At 39.1% G+C, this 17,599-nt stretch overlaps 1 protein-coding gene across 4 annotated transcripts in view; it reads left to right on the top strand.

Annotated features, from left to right (window-relative positions):
* LDB2 (LIM domain binding 2) overlaps nucleotides 1–17,599 on the top strand; it is a 271,061-nt gene that overhangs the window by 43,650 nt on the left and 209,812 nt on the right. The window lies entirely within an intron of this gene.

The following is a 17,599-nucleotide window of genomic DNA, read 5'->3' as shown; positions in this document are numbered from 1 at the left end:
ACTCAATCACATTAATGTCACTGGGCTTAATTAATTAAGGAAAGTTAAGCAAAAGTAAGTAATGCAAAACCATGTTGCATTGGAGGGGGAGGTAAATTTAAAATGTGGGGATAGATTTATATTTGGTGTAGGGCATGTCCTAGATCATCTTTAAATTTCAGTGTACAAATAAGCTATCAAGTATTTGTGTGCTACATGAAAAAACAGACAGTATTTTCCTTATGTGCATAATAGTAAACTAATTTGTACCCCTGGCATTGTAATATGGTTTTGTCCAGAACACTTGAGTAAGAAAACTTACTCAATTTATGCTTAATTTTCCTTAATGAATCAGGCTCATTGTGTGTGTCTGTGTGTTTGTGTGGTACACAATATAGACTGTAAGCTTTACTGATGTAATGCGCTGCATTTTTTTTCTAGCCTTCTTATACCTAATGTATAGGTAATGCAACGTATTTTGGGAATATAAGTAAGAATGGCACTGAATAGGTAAGAGAAATCTGTTACTATCTAGTATAAAACATTTTGAAATGTTATGAAAAACTACATGGAATGAAGTCACCAAGAAGTAATTATTTACGTTTTAATTCAATCTTGTAAAAATCATATTTACAGTTTTCAAGTGAAGTTCTGTATCGTCTTCATGGTTTTCTTGGTTTTAAAACATGTAGACAACTTGGGGTTTCCTTATAATCTTGTTTTTCAAGAACAGCTCTTTGCTTGGCCAGATTGTCTATCTCATAAGAATGACAGCCCTAAGTGTAATGGAATGCTATGTCTGTGAGAGCAGGCACATCTCTGGCTGGAGAGTTTCCTCTTTCCTGTATGAGGATCAGGAGGGTTCTAGAGCTGCAGCCTTCTTTGTATCATTGTACCAGTGATGGTGAAAAGTGTACAGCAGTGTATGAATGTCGGCAAGCCTGAGAGTGAAAGGGCAGAATCAATACAATTAGACTTGTAGTCTCACTACAATAGCTTTCTCAGTTTTGAAATACGGGCAGCACAGTGGCTAAGTGGTTGGCACTTCTGCCTCACAGCGCTGAGGTCATGAGTTCAATTCCCGACCATGGCCTTATCTGTGTGTAGTTTGCATGTTCTCCTTGTGTTTGCGTGGGTTTCCTCCGGGTGCTCCGGTTTCCTCCCACACTCCAAAAACATACTGGTAGGTTAATTGTCTGCTAACAAATTGACCCTAGTCTCTCTCTCTCTCTGTCTGTGTGTGTGTGTGTTTGTGTGTGTGTGTTAGGGAATCTAGACTGTAAGCTCCAATGGGGCAGGGACTGATGTGAATGACAAATATTCTTTCTACAGCCCGGTGTAATTGGTGGTGCTATACAAAATAAAGAAACCATGATGATGAAGAGATATTATAGTATATTAATTTCCATTGAAACAGGTAAGCTGATCACAAATGTTCAGATTCACCAATGGACTGACTGCTGCATTGTGTGTAGTCTTAATGATGATCATTTTAAAATCTAAAAAGCTAAGTGGATTTGATCAGGCAGAAAGGATCACTGGACTGATGACCTCACTAGTAAGTGTGGGAGGTGATCAACTGATCCAGAAGTGTCAGTCGCATGTGTGAGGCCAGATTCTCATCGTGATCCAGTCGTTCAGCTCAGTAGGTAAACTGGGAGGTAGGTACCTGATGCTTTTCGTCTCTCTGACTTGCTCACAACCCGAGACTTACCTGTGGACTTTGACTCCTTCTCAGTGCCCGTGGGACTCTTCTCCTGGTCAGAACTTTCTTCCAATTTCTTGGACAACTTCACTCTGGATTGCAGAGAAGCTTCAGATACTATTTTTTTAATTTCCCTATATGGATTTACCATTGAATTTCCCTATATGGATTTACCATTGAATTTCCCTATATGGATTTACCATTGCAAGGTTGAAGAAGTGGCCTCAACTTTGAAGACAGATGAGCCTTTTCTTATTTAATTTTTGGAACGCGGCTATTGATTACAATAATTATGGAACACTGATGTTATATATACTACACTATGGCACTATATACTACATCACTCTTAAAAATATGCGTAATATAAGAAGCATTCTTCTACATTTATTTATTTTGTATGTTCACAATTTGCTGTGTTGGGTTATCACCTAGCGTTATAAGCTGTATTTTTTCATTATTTTTAATCATTTAGGGGCCTACTTAGGTTTGGAAGCTAAAATGGTCAGTCTATGTATTGCTGAATTGCCCACAGTATTATTTGGTGAATGGGTAAAATGACTAATTTTAAACATATGTGGCCAGCTTAACAGACATGTTTAAATGTACACGGCATACAAATTTACATTTTTCCCTTTAAAAATTCAAGGAACCTGAAATGTAAACACACATACAGTAATTTAAATGCAGGAATTGACCGGTTGTCATTGTCTGGAAGAAAATAATAAGCAGATGTGAAAATCAATTGTTTATTTTTTATTTTTACACTGAACAACCGGTGGTCAAACCTGAGCAGAATATGTCATCTAGAAGTGTAGAATGTCTGGATGAAAAGCTTAGGGATTATAACATTTATATACGCTAGTAACAGTAGCTAGAAAAGCAAGCGCGTAATTAACAAAGCCTGGGTAGCATGTTATCAGCTCTCCAGAGTGGAGATTCAAATTCAAGGCACAAATTCAGTGCAGTCATGTAGTTCTGAAATAAAAGCATCTCCCTTAGCCTTTCATGTCATCAAATGCTAATGCACGAATGAACTACAATTCCCAGCATGCTCATCCAGAAGTAGCAAAAGAGCCACTGGTCGTTTATCCTTAAATTAGCATAGGCTATGAATGTGCCATACAATAATTGGAAGTTAAGGTGAACTATCTTCTTGTCTCTGATGACCGCCTGGAAAATTGAATGTTGGGTGCTCTCCAGTCAATTACATTGACAGACATTTCTTGTGGCTCTCATGGCTGGATACATCATCATCATTTATTTATATAGCGCCACTGATTCCGCAGCGCTGTACAGAGAACTCCCTCACATCAGTCCCTGCCACATTGGAGCTTACAGTCTAAATTCCCTAACATACACACACACAGACACACAGAATAGGGTCAATTTGTTAGCAGCCAATTAGCCTACTAGTATGTTTTTGGAGTACGGGAGGAAACCGGAGCACCCGGAGGAAACCCACGCAAACACAGGGAGAACATACAAACTCCTCACAGATAAGGCCATGGTCATGAATTGAACTCATGACCCCCGTGCTGTAAGGCAGAAGTGCTAACCACTAAGCCACTGTGCTGCCATGATACCGTGCCACCATCATTTATTAACTACAATTGCAGTACATTGGCACGACAGTTACCATTGCTCCCTGACAGTGCTGGGGTACTGGGTTAGATTTCGATCAGGGGGCTATCTCCACTGAGACTATTGCTTGTCTGGTTGCAATGTTAGGTAAGGCTGTAAATGAGAATACTTTTACGCTAATGTATTATATTATCAACATGGTCATTATTTATCCTTCTTCCCCATCCTCATAATGAACCTATCCTTTATCATACACAATGGGCAAAATAAAAATTAGACTAAAAATTAGAAAATGGAGGGTAGGTCCACTTTTTTTTTCTTAAGCGTTTGTTTTTTTAATTTCTTCCTATTTTACTATTATTAATTAAAATATGCAAAAAAAAACAACAAAAGAAACCAGAGGGATTGTAATGTTAGCCTTCAACATTAAATTTTCCCACTAGACTGGAGATCTAAGCCTAAAATTCTGCATGCACTGATTATAAAACAAAATAATAATATTTTACTAATAGCAATGTTATATTTTGTGACTCGTACGCACTGTTGTGTGATAGTGTTTGTGCTGAATTTACATATAAGAGTTGTACCAGGGGTGATTGGTTAAACAAAGGAGGACAACACTGTAAGAGGGACCTCAATTATGCTCTTATTACTACTGCAGGTCAACATTAAAATGGAACTAAATTGAACAGGTTATTACTACTGATAACTTGAAGTATCTCTTACAATTGGCAGTGATTAATAATGACACTACAGTAGCTCCAAAGTCTCTAATATAAAAGATTTTGCATGAACTGAATGACAGTTCAGTATATTCCATATTTATGTCTTGCCCTGTAGATCAAAGATATTTGGCTATTACTATCTGGAGGTAGAGAGAGGAGTTTGCACGTTATACATTTTACCCTTGGATATTGACAGTTCTGGGTGTTGTTATCATAAGAAACTTGTGTCTTTATTGGGTAATTGACAATGGGCCAAAAATATGTGTCAGTGCATCGTATTTTGCGATTTTATGCCTTATTTGAATTTTTCTCCCATGTAAAATGGAATTACAGATGTTTTGTACATTCTACCTGGGTGTAACTCGTATGCTTGTGTGGTTAGTCATCTTGACAACCTTCCTGTGTCTCTATAACCCACCACTTTATTGAAGTATTCCAAAGCCTATTGTGTAGCTGCTAGTTGGACTATGTGGGAGCATTAGTAGGAGCATTGGTCTTCAGTGATTATAAAAAAAAATTCTTGAACCCCCATGATCCAAACATTGTTTTGCACATATTATAATGCAAAGACTACAAAATAAACTGTATTTTTTATTTTGTTTTTGACTAATGAAAATATCAAATAATAAACGTATGAAAGAATTCTAGTTATAAGACTTTGCATAGTTTTTATGACAGAGTAAGCAAACCTGATTGCAGTGGAAACGCCATTGTTTGTCTTCTCTTACTCATAATCCAGTTATCTGATCACGGATCTGGCCTGTTAATATTATTGGGATGTGATAATTCTACCACAATACAACAGGGTGTTGCCTAGTGACAAGATATATGTGTGATATCATTAGGATGCTAAGCCCTGAAGGACCAGCAACATACCAGGTAGCAGGCAAAAAGATAGTAGACACAACTCCCTCAATTATCTTGTAACCTGAATTAAGACATAAGATCAAATTCTGATGTAGACCCCTATTTATTGTTATGTGATGATCATAAAGCTTTTCTATGGCTTATCACAGCAATAGAAAATCTGTTATCTCCACAATTGTACTAATAGAATATCGCCGGATCAATAAGAATAGATTTACCACATGCATGACTTGGCTTGCAGTTTCACTTGTCAAAAACTAAAAATTAAAATTAAAATGTTAAACATTATATAAAAAGTATATTAAAAAATATTTCTTTTTCCCTAATTCTTATTTTAAAAAATCTCTGCCTTGGCTGGGGACACCATCGGTAGCAGCCTTAAATAGACCCAACATACACATTCCCTTTTAATGAAATAACTTTTTTGAGGTTACAGTCCCTCTATACTTTGATTCACACTGCTTCCCTGAGCACCCATTTGTACGCCATTAACTTTAAACTATGCTCTACGTAACCCTGACACAATTAGTTTATTGTTCCCTGAGCAATCTTAAATATCTAGTCTCTTTGCATGACTTTTAAACCTTTTTTGTGATTTGTGCTTATTTAAAGAGGACATGACATTATTAGAGAATCAATTATTTAATGAAATAGATGATTAAAGATAGTGCCCCTTATAAATAAGTGCAGTAGACCATGGGGGTCAGTGTACTAATGTACAACAGGGGGAGGTAGAGAGGCAGATCAGAGGGATTTGGACCCTAATCCCTAATTATTAACCAAACAGCTTTTCTGATCATGTGTACTGTAGGGGAAATTGAGAGGGGGGGGGGCATATTTATATTACTATAAAAATAAATAAATAACCTATTTCCCAATGATTACAGGTAATATTTAAATATGTAACTTGCAAAGTTACAATTTAGATTGTTTTAACCTTTGCACTGTATCAGGCAGATAAAATGATGATATCTGAAGCTGGCCCCAGTCCAGCTAAAAAAGTCTCCATCTTCGGAGGCATCGCTCATATCATCATCATCAGCTGTTTATATAGCGCCACTAATTCCGCAGCGCTGTACAGAGAACTCACTCACATCTTTTTAATGCAATGTAGAAAATTGTAGAACATTCCCACAAATTGAATTTGTATTAATGCTAAAGTGGTTCACTATTTAAAACTCTTCTTCTAGTATCTCTCCATGAGGGATTGGATTTAAATGTTTCAGGGAGCATTATATTTTTGTTATGGTTGCATGTGTGACTCCCCCATGAATTGCTTGTGATTACATTAGAAACTAAATAAGACTAGCTATGCAATTAAAATGAAGGTACATTGATTACTTTCTGAACTCCACTTTCTGAAAACACACAAATTGTCTGGGACTCCACGTGGGTCCTGGGGGCTTTCTACAATCACTTTCTAGTGTAATTAGATGCCGTTTCTATTGTGACAATACGCGCTCACTTAACATTTAGTAACATTTGAAATAGAAATAATAATAATAAAATGGATAAAGTTACAGCGGAATCATTTTGGACTATCGTATTGGAGTACAGCTTGCTGAAAATGTCAACTGACTATAAAAATGTATTGAATGAAATGCATGGTTTCTTACATATGGAACACATACTGAAGGTGTTTCTTCTGAAAAAGAATATAGACCTAGATAAAGGGCAATTGGCCCATCTCATCTGTCCATTTCACTTGTTTGCATGTTTTATTATCAGGATAGATGTGTTTATTCCCAGCATCTTCACATTCCTTTGCTAATGTCTTTCTAACTATCTTGCACTAGAAGGAATATATCAACAATCTACTACTCTTTATTTGTTACTGCTGTTCTTTCTGTCTCTCATTTTAGAAAGTATCCCATTGTATCCCAAGTATCCCAATTGTAAAGCGCTACGGAATATGTTGGCGCTATATAAATAAATGATGATGATGATTGTTCTGGAATATCAATTATTCTGAAAAATAATTTATCTTCTTGTTTCTATTCTCATTTTTTCATATTAGATCAGTGATTAAACTCTTCTGTAGCCAGTCTAAGGATTTTGTAGTTTATCATTGCCCTTTTAAGGGTGAGGTCTCCAGAAGAGATCATAATAGAAAGTCTAACTAGCATTATTTACGGACTCCTCTCCTTGTTACTTGTACCTGGAACATGCATAAACAGGTGTTCACCCATATTTTGTTTCTGGAAACTTCCCCTGGTATTTTCAGCCTGCACCTACTTTTTTAGGGCTAGATGGAAATGCACATGATATAAAAAATAAAATGTCAAAACCTTGTCAACTACCACTTATTAATTCAAATTTTTCCTTTGGAGAGTGAGAGGGCATCTGGAATAACCTTATTACATGTATCACTATTTTACATTTCAATGTATTTAGTACATTGGTAGGCTTCGCCAATAGGTGTTAGGGCAATATGGATAATAAACCCCTAGAACCTTATTCACAAGGTTGTCACCTATAGCAACTCCATATTCAAAGAATACGATATGTTCCAAAAGTACTTGATTTACCCCCAGTCCAAGAACAAGTTGAGGTCAGGGCTGATTCCGTACAATGGAATAATCGGTAATACAGGCTGAGGTCAGGACTTGTTCCGTACAATAGAATAATCGGTAATATAGGCTAAGGTCAGGGCTGGTTCCGTACAATAGAATAATCGGTAATAGAGGCTGAGGTCAGGGCTGGTTGCGTACAATAGAATAATCGGTAATACAGGCTGAGGTCAGGTCTGGGTGCGTACAATAGGATAACCTGTAATGCAGGCTAAGGTCAGGGCTGGTTCCATACAATAGAATAATCGGTAATACAGGCTGAGGTCAGGGCTGGTTCCGTACAATAGAATAATCTGTAATGCAGGCTGAGATCAGGGCTGGTTCCGTACAATGGAATAATCAGTAATACAGGCTGAGGTCAGGGTTGCTTGTGTACAATAGAATAATCGGTAATATAGGCTGAGGTCAGGGCTGCTTGTGTACAATGGAATAATCAGTAATACAGGCTGAGGTCAGGGCTGGTTGCGTACAATGGAATAATTGGTAATGCAGGCTGAGGTCAGGGCTTGTTCCGTACAATAGAATAATCGGTAATACAGACTGAGGTCAGGGCTTGTTCCATACAATAGAATAATTGGTAGTAAAGATACTGTTTAAACTACAGTAAATAAACAAAAATGTTTTTAATAAGTTTCACCTCCACAGTGCACTGTGCAAAAATGTAATAAATAATTCAGAAACGGACCTGTACCCTCCCCCCATATTTTCTTCCAGCCCAGTGCTAGACTGCATGGGCTGGTTTCCTCTATAACAGGGAGAAAGTGCGGTGCCTTTGCCATAATGAAAACCAGCCCCAGGCTGCTCAGTGCAGTGCTGGAGTCTCCATGGAGGGGTTGTCCTTGTTCAGAGCGGCTATCTCCACATTGGGAGTATGAGTCATTCACAAGATTGGGACCCCTGAATAGCAAATTTGTCTTACCAATTGTCCCAGTATGATGGGTAGGGGGGTATAGGACCCCATTATGTCAAAAGAGGTAGAATAACACACATACACAATTTTAAAATAGTTGTCAATTGAGTAAAAGGCTCCCCAAACATTTGGTTCATAATTTTTTGAAATTTAAAATAAAATATTTTATTTTCTTTCTTAACCCGCCACAGTGCAAATGGGAAATAAAATAATCTTTCCTTCTTTCTTTCTGTTTAATACCTTGATCAACTACACTTTGGTATGCATTATCTTAAATCAAAAGTATAAAGTTGTTACTTTTAACCTCTATTAGTGTCTTGCTGATAGCAGATAAACTGAAACACTGAAACTGGCAAATCTTGTATAAAAGTTTTTTGTTTCTATCCATATCCTACAATCTATGTGCAGCAAAAAACTTTTTGTATTAAATTACTTACAAGTAGAATGCGCAGTGGTAGAACTTTCCCAGTAAAACAGCTACTTTTTAATTTAGTTGGACTCCAGGGAGCCAATAGATATTCAGTATCATGTAATAGCTAGTTTACCTTGAATAACAAATCAGCTCTCTCTTATTCCCTGTGAATATTCATATTAACATAATAAAGCTTTCTATATTTACATTTTCCTGGAAAAAATTAGATGACAATTGAACCCTCTAGCATTTCACAAAGGTGAACGAAGTCTCTTGTATTTTATTTTTCCTGTTATTTTAAAATATCATAAGTTCAGTGCTGGCGAATGCCGGTATCTACATTTCTCCTCCTTATAAAATGAAAATTGTGGTTTAGATTCCAGCGAACATATTTTGTATTCAATTATTTTCTTCATTCTGTGAGTGCAGCGGTGAAACATAAACATGCAATACAAATTTAGAATGATGTTGGATATTTATGAGATAAACTGTTTTTTGTAGTAATGCAGGAGTTTGAAAGAAGTTGAGTGGGTGGGAGAATGAAATGTAGGTAAGAACTTCAGTGTAGTTGAATAATGATGATTGGGACAAGGAAAGCTGAGAGATAAAGGGATTAGGTTAGAATAAATGGTGTTGAACTAAGAGGCATTTTTCTAGGTTTGCATTTAACAAAGCATGAAGTCCTTGCTAACTCTTGTTATATCATTCCCACAAGTTGCTCATCCTCAGTTATATAACAATAGGAGTTACAGGAGTTGCAATTATTGTGAGGTCCAGAACACCACAGGGCCCAGACTGGTATCCAACACATACCAGTTCCTACTGTTACCCAGGTCATTAGAAATGACTAAAGTGCAGCCAAGGAGCTGCCTCCCAAGAGCTTTACAAAGAACCTGGACTACAAATATTGGAGACTCTCAAAATGGTCCTGTTTGATTGTATAACTGCACAACATTACCATGAGAATCTGATATGGTTCTCATTATTATTTCTGGAGATGCTGACACTGAAGAATACTGCTCTGACAGTTTGTGATATGTGGTATTAAGAGGACATTGTTACTGATAACGGGAATGGAAAGAGACATGGACAAAGACAGGGAGAACAGGAAAGAGGGCTGACAAGAGTCGTAAGGGAAGACAAGAGTGACAGGCAGGAGCCAAGAGAAGTCAGGTCCAACCCTTCCCCCCCCCCCCCACCCGGGTCAGAATTCACAGAAATCAGCCACAAGAGGCAAAGGACCGCTGGATTACATGTATGGAGCCTAATCCTCTGGCCCAGAATCATGCACAGACAAGATTTAAATGCATTGGGACTTATGATTGCTAAGCAGGGTCTGTGAAAGCATTTAATTTGATTCAGAATTAACAAGAACTGATGTGTTTGCTTTATATATATATAATGAGCGTGAGTTGGTCAGCTTAAACATATATTGCAACATGTGGAACTAACATTCCCTGTTTTTAATATAGAACAGTACTTGATATAGCATTAATTATGTGTTTGGAGAGTGCAGAGTATCCCTGTTTTATATATATATATATATATATATATATATATATATATATATATATATATATATATATATAAACACTTTCTTGGGGAGTTTCTATCTATCCGTTTTGGTTCTGCTATATATTTGGTCTAGTTGCAGTCCTGTTCTATATTATGGAAGGAGTGAAGCAGTATGGAGAAGACCTGCTATTTCACATTAGAGACTGAACATTTATCATTTTAAACCTGTGTCATCTTGGTGTTGTGCTATTTGGGGCAAGAGGTTAACAGCAGCTGGGGTCTAATCCTGCTTGAGTTGAAAATAGTTCCTGACACACAAATAGGTGAGAAATGTAATAGAGAATTGTCCCCCGAACCCTGTGCTTCACTGGCAGTCACCTTACACTGTATTATTCTATTACATACAGCAACTGGCTGTCTCATAGTAAAGTCTCCTGTTCATTCTTATGGTACGATACTACTTTATTATTAACTTTGCTCAATACACAAAAATACCACAGGCTTTCTCTGCCCATTGGTTACTATTAGGATCACAAAAATCGGAGCTTCTTGAATCACTATAATGTGTCAATCATTCAATCACATGTCAATCACAGTATTTCATTGAGAAATGTCAGTTTAATAGAGAATATTACATACCAGGATCATTAATGTTAAATGGTATAAATACTTGACAGCCTCTTTTAAATATGATAAACTGGAGGCAGCATTTGATTCTGAGTGCAGACAGCTTCCTGCATTCTGAAACACTTGCTACCCACATTGCCATAATATTTACTTACGTTGCAGTTTATATAATGTGTTGTTTCAAAATGCTCTTTACACAGCGCCACTACATACATTAATGATATGCACATGCTGTACATTCATTACCCACATTTCTGCCACTAAACTGTTTTATGCTCCGTTTAATAAAAGAGTCCGGAATGTATGCAGTGACTATTCCAGTGTTCATCCTTTACTGCAGAGTGTCATTTATCTATGAAATGATGCCTATATATCTTAATCATATTAAATAAACCTTACACAATCACTTACTCAGAAATATACAACATTTACAGCTATTGGGTTCTATTAATTCCCCATAGGTAATAGAGTGATTCCCCCCTTCAAAATGACTATAAGCAAAAAAACACAGCTTCTACCAACCTCAGCCTAACCTGCTACAATTTAAAATAAAGTCAAATTAATGCGGAACTTTGGGCCTGATTCATTAAGGTTCTTAAATGAAGAGGATTCTCATTTCAGTCTCCTGGACAAAACCATGTTACAATGGAAGGGGTGCAAATAAGTGTTCTGTTTTACACATAAGTTAAATACTGACTGTTTTTTCATGTAACACACAAATATCAACTTTAAATTTCAGTGTACAAATAAGCTATCAAGTATTTGTGTGTTACATGAAAAAACAGTCAGTATTTAACTTATGTGTAAAACAGAACACTTATTTGCACCCCTTCCATTGTAACATGGTTTTGTCCAGGAGACTGAAATGAGTATCCTCTTCATTTGAGATCCTTAATGAATCCCTTGTTCCTAACAGGGTCCAGGGTCCTCCTTAGCAAGTTGTCTGCAAAGTTCAAGGAAAAGAAGGAGGACTCATCACAAGGTGGATTGCTGGCGATTTGATAATTCATTTCATAATTTTTTATGTAAACACTTCTTAATGTAATCAATTTGCAATTTGGTCACCCATTGTGGTAGATGTCTGATCACTCAACGCTGCGGCCAAGCAGTCAGGTGACTTCTGGACCACATGGGAACCTGTTAGTGCAGTCTGAGGGGCATATTCAATTAGTTCCCAGGATCGCGGTAATACGCCAGAACGGGGCCGCTAGGTAATCCGTGACACCACAATAATGCTGATTTTCCTTCACACTCCATAGGGTTGCGAAGGAAAGGCTGCATTATTGTGGTACCATATTACCTTCGGTAATGTGCACTCCGGGCGTTACTGCGATCTCTGAACCTATTTGAAAATGCCCCTGAGTGTTCAATCACGCACATAATTGTAATCTTCTCACCACATTTACAAGCATGTCCGACAATGATCCAATAATTATTGGTCATTATTCTCATTATGGTGCCAGACACATACAGCAATAAAGTGCAAATTTGCTACTTGCCCCCCATCTTGCTGTCAGATTGAGAATGTCATCACACAACTTTGGTGGTTTTACTTTGTTAGCGTCCCAAAACTGGATTTTTCTTTGTTTTTTCAATATGTAGACATGCCTATAAATTAGAATATGCGGATAACCTATATTGTTTATATTAAATATTTTTACCTTGGGTATGAAATAATAAAATGTTACTTACAGCACACACATTGTATAAGTATCACTCCTATCTGTCCCAGGGGGAGTGACACTTTACAGATGAAGAAGGGTGTGATAAAGAATTTAACTTCAATATTCAAAGCTATACACAGTTAATATTTAGCCCTGGAGCACCATTTGCTGCCAAAAACTGTACTCCACCTGAAGCTTTATTTCAGATGGGATCTGCCATAAAAACCATACTTGCCAGACATGAGTGAGTTACACTTCCATTTATAAAGTCACCCCACCTCTGTCTCATTGTGGTACAGCATGTACAGCCCATCACCCCACCTCTGTCTCATTGTGGTACAGCATGTACAGCCCATCACCCCACCTCTGTCTCATTGTGGTACAGCATGTACAGCCCATCACCCCACCTCTGTCTCATTGTGGTACAGCATGTACAGCCCATCACCCCACCTCTGTCTCATTGTGGTACAGCATGTACAGCCCATCACCCCACCTCTGTCTCATTGTCGTACAGCATGTACAGCCCATCACCCCACCTCTGTCTCATTGTGGTACAGCATGTACAGCCCATCACCCCACCGTTGTCTCATTGTGGTACAGCATGTACAGCCCATCACCCTACCTCTGTCTCATTGTGGTACAGCATGTACAGCCCATCACCCCACCTCTATCTCACTGTGGTACAGCATGTACAGCCCATCACCCCACCTCTGTCTCATTGTGGTACAGCATGTACAGCCCATCACCCCACCTCTATCTCACTGTGGTACAGCATGTACAGCCCATCACCCCACCTCTGTCTCATTGTGGTACAGCCCATCACTCCACCTCTGTCTCATTATGGTACAGCATGTACAGCCCATCACCCCACCTCTGTCTCATTGTGGTACAGCATGTACAGCCCATCACCCCACCTCTATCTCACTGTGGTACAGTATGTACAGCCCATCACCCCACCTCTGTCTCATTGTGGTACAACATGTACAGCCCATCACTCCACCTCTGTCTCATTATGGTACAGTATGTACAGCCCATCACCCCACCTCTGTCTCATTGTGGTACAGCATGTACAGCCCATCACCCCACCGTTGTCTCATTGTGGTACAGCATGTACAGCCCATCACCCCACCTCTGTCGCATTGTGGTACAGCATGTACAGCCCATCACCCCACCTCTGTCTCATTGTGGTACAGCATGTACAGCCCATCACCCCACCTCTATCTCACTGTGGTACAGCCCATCACCCCACCTCTGTCTCATTGTGGTACAACATGTACAGCCCATCACTCCACCTCTGTCTCATTATGGTACAGCATGTACAGCCCATCACCCCACCTCTGTCTCATTGTGGTACAGCATGTACAGCCCATCACCCCACCTCTATCTCACTGTGGTACAGCATGTACAGCCCATCACCCCACCTCTGTCTCATTGTGGTACAACATGTACAGCCCATCACTCCACCTCTGTCTCATTATGGTACAGTATGTACAGCCCATCACCCCACCTCTGTCTCATTGTGGTACAGCATGTACAGCCCATCACCCCACCGTTGTCTCATTGTGGTACAGCATGTACAGCCCATCACCCCACCTCTGTCGCATTGTGGTACAGCATGTACAGCCCATCACCCCACCTCTGTCTCATTGTGGTACAGCATGTACAGCCCATCACCCCACCTCTGTCTCATTGTGGTACAGCATGTACAGCCCATCACCCCACCTCTGTCTCATTGTGGTACAGCATGTACAGCCCATCACCCCACCTCTGTCTCATTGTGGTACAGCATGTACAGCCCATCACCCCACCTCTATCTCACTGTGGTACAGCATGTACAGCCCATCACCCCCCCTCTGTCTCATTGTGGTACAGCATGTACAGCCCATCACCCCACCGTTGTCTCATTGTGGTACAGCATGTACAGCCCATCACCCCACCTCTGTCTCATTGTGGTACAGCATGTACAGCCCATCACCCCACCGTTGTCTCATTGTGGTACAGCATGTACAGCCCATCACCCCCCCTCTGTCTCATTGTGGTACAGCATGTACAGCCCATCACCCCACCGTTGTCTCATTGTGGTACAGCATGTACAGCCCATCACCCCACCTCTGTCTCATTGTGGTACAGCATGTACCGCCCATCACCCCACCTCTGTCTCATTGTGGTACAGCATGTACAGCCCATCACCCCACCTCTGTCTCATTGTGGTACAGCATGTACAGCCCATCACCCCACCTCTGTCTCATTGTGGTACAGCATGTACAGCCCATCACCCCACCTCTGTCTCATTATGGTACAGCATGTACAGCCCATCACCCCACCGTTGTCTCATTGTGGTACAGCATGTACAGCCCATCACCCCACCTCTGTCTCATTGTGGTACAGCATGTACAGCCCATCACCCCACCGTTGTCTCATTGTGGTACAGCATGTACAGCCCATCACCCCACCTCTGTCTCATTGTGGTACAGCATGTACAGCCCATCACCCCACCTCTGTCTCATTGTGGTACAGCATGTACAGCCCATCACCCCACCGTTGTCTCATTGTGGTACAGCATGTACAGCCCATCACCCCACCTCTGTCTCATTGTGTTACAGCATGTACAGCCCATCACCCCACCTCTGTCTCATTGTGGTACAGCGTGTACAGCCCATCACCCCACCTCTGTCTCATTATGGTACAGCATGTACAGCCCATCACCCCACCTATGTCTCATTGTGGTACTGTCAGGCGCTATCCTGCTTCTGCATCCAGATGGGCGCCTGCCCCCTAGCGATGCCAGCGTCCCGTTGCATAGCGACGGCACAGTCTCCGTTTCTATTCGCATACATACGCAGAGCTTGGTATTCCGTCACATAGCAACAAGACGTTCTTCCTGTTACGATATACACGCATGCGTAGGGAATTGCGTTCCATTGAATAGCGAAAAGATACTCTCTTCCTGTTCAGAGATTGGTTGGGTTCGGCAGCAACTATCTGGGAACACTTCCTTCTATTTAAGGATCACTCTGACTTCACATGGGTGCCAGAGTATTTGGTCTTCAGTCTTGCTTCAGTGTTTGTTCCTGTGTATCTTGCTTATTTGGATCTCTGACCCCGGCTTGTTCCTGGCTTCTCCTTTGGTTCCTGATTTTCGCTTACAGTGATTCCTGGTTTTCACTTGGCTTCCTGACCATTCTTCTGCTCCTGATTTGGCTGTGTTTGTCGCTCTGGTTTTGACCCGACTTGCTGACTACCCTGTGCACTGCTCTATCCAGTATTCTTGTGCTCCATCACCGCTGCCTCATTTGATAGCTCTCCAGCTGACTGATACTGAGTAGATATAAACACAGTAGTAAGCGCTTTCTTTGGTAGTGAAATAGGTTGCTGCTTCCTTAAAAACGTAGTATAATAGACAATAGGAGAGGAAGCGCAGGACAAATAGTGTAGATGTTATAAAGAAAAAAACCCATAAAAAAAAACCACTGGACTAGTATGCAAAAGTAATGTTTACAGGTCTTTCAGGAAAAAATGCAGGGAGGCGAAAGACCACTGGGGGCAGATAAAAACTTACCCTAACGCTATCCCTAGATGTCAGAGTGGTCCGCTTGTGAAGACAGGCTGTAGGTTCCAATGTGGCATGCAAACTCCAATGGTGGACCGCATGTGGACCGTAAACCGGAAGTGGATGGATTGCAGTTTGAGAAAAAAAGAAAGAAGATGAGGGGGAGTATTGCAATGGTTTTTTCATGTAGCACACAAATATCAACTTTAAATTTCAGTGTACAAATAAGCTATCAAGTATATGTGTGCTACAAGAAAAAAAAAGTCAGTATTTAACTTATGTGCAAAACAGAAAACTAGTTTGCACCCCTTGCATTGTAACATGGTTTGTCCAGGAGACTGAAATAAGATACCTCTTCATTTAAGATTCTTAATGAATCAGGCCCGTAATTATTTGTTAAAACAATTGGATGGTATTTAGTATCCAATACATACATGTTTTAAAAGACATTTTTTATTTAATGATAAAGATCCCTATATTGATGTTTTGTATCATCTTGTACTAAATGATTAGTTTATAATATACAAACTGACAACTTTAGACTTTCTAAAAGACAGGCACTAAACAACTTAGACAATGCCTTTCATTTAATTATTAAAACAGACAAGGGTGGTGCCATTGCTATGTTAAATCATAAAACGTATCATAAAGAATGTCTAATGATGTTGAATATTGTGAACAATTAACAAAAAACGTACCAATACATATAATATGCCAATTGAAATAATGATTGAACAAGTGCCAATAGAGAATTATATGAATTTTTTTTTTATATACATTGAAGATCCATAATTCCCTTTTTTCATTATTTATCTGAAATCCAGAGGCTTATGAATGCTCCAGAGAGAAAGTCTCAGGAATTGGTTCTTTAGGATCTTAGTTATCAAAAGATTTTGTTCTTGAGCTCCATAGTGTCAGATCAGCAATATTTCCTTAATGATTCCAAAGTTGTTACTCTAATCTGTGAGATAGTTACCTGGAATCCAACTTTTTATCCAGTGAAGTATGATGTACAGTTCTCATAATCCATCGTTAATAATATACATTTTATAGTAGCGATAAAGTATTTGTTATCCTTTAAAAGATTTGTCAGAACAACAAAACATAGTTTTATGAGATTGTATTACATTTATTGTAAAATATTTTTTTTAATATACCACATCTTTTTTTGACTAGTAAGGTAATGATGGCAAATACAGTCAATGTTTAGCAAACATATTCCTAGAATTCTGGGAAATACATACCATTGGCAGATCTTTAAATTATTTTCTATCATATTTAAATACTAATTCTCTAAATTTAGTCTTTACACATGTTTCATACATTGTTTACGTGCTTTTTAGATTTAAATATATTACATTAGATTTAAAAGAAAATACATTTTTAACAAGTACATACTTTAAAAGCATTGAGTGTGACACTTATGTGTTAAGCTTAGCTTAAAAAGTCAATTTATTAAACACAAAATAAATTGTACCACTGATATTCAATAAA

This window comes from Mixophyes fleayi, chromosome 1 (assembly GCF_038048845.1).
Source record: "Mixophyes fleayi isolate aMixFle1 chromosome 1, aMixFle1.hap1, whole genome shotgun sequence".
In the NCBI taxonomy this organism is placed as follows: Eukaryota; Metazoa; Chordata; class Amphibia; order Anura; family Limnodynastidae; genus Mixophyes; species Mixophyes fleayi.
Note: the sequence above shows the minus strand (reverse complement) of the source record. Positions and strands in the feature narration are given on the sequence as shown.